The sequence below is a fragment of the Staurois parvus genome, unplaced genomic scaffold, assembly GCF_062004578.1.
Source record: "Staurois parvus isolate SC_StPar_1 unplaced genomic scaffold, SC_StPar_1.0 ptg000175l, whole genome shotgun sequence".
NCBI lineage: Eukaryota > Metazoa > Chordata > Amphibia > Anura > Ranidae > Staurois > Staurois parvus.
This window is the reverse complement of record NW_028317971.1, coordinates 14,858,050-14,861,770: the sequence shown is the minus strand read 5'-3', so window position 1 is coordinate 14,861,770 and position 3,721 is coordinate 14,858,050. Positions and strand designations below refer to the sequence as shown.

General features: G+C 39.4%; 1 long non-coding RNA gene across 1 annotated transcript; it reads right to left on the bottom strand.

Moving 5' to 3' along the window:
- Positions 1-293: 293 nt before the first annotated feature.
- LOC149462445 (uncharacterized) lies at positions 294-2,400 on the bottom strand. Its single transcript, XR_016312668.1, has 2 exons — positions 2,291-2,400; positions 294-1,100 (listed from the first exon to the last, which is right to left on the bottom strand). It is a non-coding gene; the product is annotated as an uncharacterized LOC149462445 (long non-coding RNA).
- Positions 2,401-3,721: the final 1,321 nt, after the last annotated feature.

Below are 3,721 nucleotides of genomic sequence, written 5' to 3'. Positions count from 1 at the left end.
TCTAGCACCAGACCTAATGTGTAACTCTAAACTGGTAACCTGTAAAGTGTCACCAGGGAGATTTTTAGGTACTATAGTTTGGTGCATTCCATGGACATATGCAATCTTAAATCACGACATGTTTGGTATCTACTTACTCGGCGTAACATCATCTTTTATATTGTACAAAAACAATGGGTATTATATTGTGTTTTTCTGCATTAAAATTCATTAAGAGTGTATTTTTACCAAACATTTTGTGTTTGAAAAATTCTTTGACCTCATTAAGGCCTCTGCTTAAAAAATATATAATGTTTGGAGATTCTATTTATTTTTATTTCAGGTACTTATATAGCGCCATCAATTTACGCAGCTCTTTACATATATATTGTACATTCACATCAGTCCCTGACCCTCAAGGGGTGTACAATCTAAGGTCCCTAGCTTACATTCATACATACACATACTAGGGCCAATTTAGACAGGATCCAATTCACCTACCAGCATCTCTTTGGAGTGTGGTAGGAAACCGGAGTACCCGGAGGAAACCCATGCAGGCACAGGGAGAACATGCAAACTCCAGGCAGGAGGTGCCATGGCTGGGATCTGAACCAACAACCCTAGCACTGCCAGGCAAAAGTGCTAACCATTTAGCCACTGTGCTGCCTGAAGTAATTTTCTACATGTAGGAGAGAAATTTCAGAATTGACCCAGACTAGAAATGGCTAAAAGTGGACACAATATTAAAAAAACTTTACCGTTATTATTTTATATGTATTATCATTGAAAATTCTATGGGGCAAATGTAGAAATCAATGAATGTGACATTTACTGCAGATGAATCAATCACTATAATTTAAAAAACATTCACCAGGAAGATACACCTGTAGTTAATGTATGGTGAATGTCATAATCACTGCTTTATAAAAAATATGTAAGCTATCTGCCTAATAAAAATCAGATACACCTGATCAGAATACTCACCTCTATACCAAAGATCCAGCGCTGGACTACAACTCGTTTTTCTAGCTCTTTGCTGTCTGTGTATCTGTCAGGGAAAATTCCACAAGTTCCAAGCAGAAGGGGATCATCTGTGGCAAAGTGGCAAGGTAGGCTGGATCCTAAATAAATAGATAAAATGCAATTTCTTCAGAATTCTGAATTGGGCACCACCATCTGTTATGTTCTGAGTCAGTGACAGTCATTTGGTGTCAATGACTCAGGATGAGCTCGGCCTGTGGACCTTGTTTATCTGAGTTTCATTCAAATGTTAAAGCCTGCATTTCACAGCAGTGCCCATCTACACAAGTAAGTCAGTGTTACAGGTCATATGTATTGTATATGGTTAAATCATAATTCAGGGTGTAAAAACAATGACGTTATAACAACCACATTTTTTTTAATGTGTAGAACTCTTCACAACCTTGACTAATAGTATTGCTTTAAAGCATATCTAAAAGCATTTTATGGATTGTAGTATGCTTCAATCCTTAACTGTGACTGTATCAGGTTGTTTTTTCAGGCTTTTTTTTTTCCTTTTAGGCTGGGTTCGTGTCAGTGCGGTGCATTTTTTTCATGCTCATTTTACACACATTTTTAGATGCGGTGCCATTAAACTATATCAGAATGTGTGTTTTATGAAAACGCATCAAAAATACGAGATGATATCAAAAAGTTTCAAGACTAGTTTTGTAACACGCCAACAGATGGCAGCACAAGGCTGCACGCACAGTCACAGGGAGCACCGACCTTCATAAGTCAGTGTGCCAAAAGACATCATCATGTGTACATCGGGAGCTGTGCAACTGGTGCTATTCTGACCACACGCATTACCACTTCTGCTATTTCATCATGGACAGCAAGTTAGAACAAACAGCAAATGTGAAATTCTGCATGAAACTGGGCAAATCGCTGGATCCCGCAATGTTGTCAAAATGGTGACCTTTGAGCTGGATCTTCATCTTTGGGAACAGGGCATTTTTTGGAGTTGAGCTTTTTGAAGGTCTTCTTGATCTCTCATTGTCTTCCAGTGATGTTCTTGAAGCGTGCGTGCCACTTAAACACCTCGAACGACTCACTGCAACATCGCCCGTAAACTTGCCGAATCATGTCAAACATCTCTGCGGCAGATTTGCCCAGTTTCATGCAGAATTTCACACTTGCTCTCCAACTTGCTGTCCATAATGAAATGGCAGACATGCTAACACACGTGGTTCCAAACCTTTTGGGTTAAAGGTTTTACATAATAAAAGCTGCACATTGTAAGCACCCCTGTCAGTGTTAAAGTGGAACTAAGGGCAGCAATACTTACCATTGTTCCAACGATTCAACACCCTTGCCTGCATCTTCTATCCAGCTTCTTCGGAGTGCGAGTCTTCAGCTTAAAAAAAAAAAAGGGTTATAATCCTTTCTATACCCACAGTTGATCCAGAGGAAGACAAAAATACCCAGCAAAGCACGATCTTCTGTAGCAAAGAGCCTGCCTGTTGGCAAAAAATAAAATATTGTTTTTAGTTCTGCTCACAGGAGTGAGATTTTTCTCTGATTCAAACCTCCTCATTACATGTTTTAATGAAATTACATGATTTTGGAGACAATTATTTAGATAACCACTTGCAGACCCACCACAGTACATATATTGGCTGAACAATAGAGATTCAAAGCATGTATGGTCGGCTTTAGGGTATGCATAGAAGTTATTTTTACCTAAATTGGGAGACATTCTCATGTCAGTGAGAGCCCCCCAAACCGGTCACCCACATGTCCCTCCACTGATAAGCTAGCAAAGGTTTCTTCAGCTTCCTCTCCACGGAAGTCACTTCCAAGCTCAAAGTATAGAAACTAGGTCTTAGCACCAAAACATACATTTATGTAACTTCTAGATCCAACTGTAGTCTACACCTATAACTGTGCTTTTCTGCAACAAAAGCATGGAGTTGACATTGTGGGGGCTTATGTGAAGCTGGTAACTAAGATATACAGTGGGGATCAAAAGTTTGGGCACCCCAGCTAAAAATGTGTATTAATGTGCATAAAGAAGCCAAGGAAAGATGGAAAAATCTCCAAAAGGCATCAAATTACAGATTAGACATTCTTATAATATGTCAACAAAAGTTAGATTTTATTCCATCATTTACACTTTCAAAATAACAGAAAACAAAAAAATGGCGTCTGCAAAAGTTTGGGCACCCTGCAGAATTTATAGCATGCACTGCCCCCTTTGCAAAGCTGAGGCCTGTCAGTGTCATGGATTGTTCTCAGTCATCGTTTGGGAAGACCAGGTGATGTCAATCTCAAAGGTTTTAATGCCCAGACTCATCTGACCTTGCCCCAACAATCAGCACCATGGGTTCTTCTAAGCAGTTGTCTAGAAAACTGAAACTGAAAATAGTTGACGCTCACAAAGCTGGAGAAAGCTATAAGAAGATAGCAAAGCGTTTTCAGATGTCAATATCCTCTGTTCGGAATGTAATTAAGAAATGGCAGTCATCAGGAACAGTGGAAGTTAAAGCAAGATCTGGAAGACCAAGAAAAATATCAGACAGAACAGCTCGTAGGATTGTGAGAAAAACAATTCAAAACCCACGTTTGACTGCACGATCCCTCCAGAAAGATCTGGCAGACACTGGAGTTGTGGTACACTATTCCACTATAAAGAGATACTTGTACAAATATGGTCTTTATGGAAGAGTTATCAGAAGAAAACCTCTTCTACGTCCTCACCACAAAAATCATCGTTTGA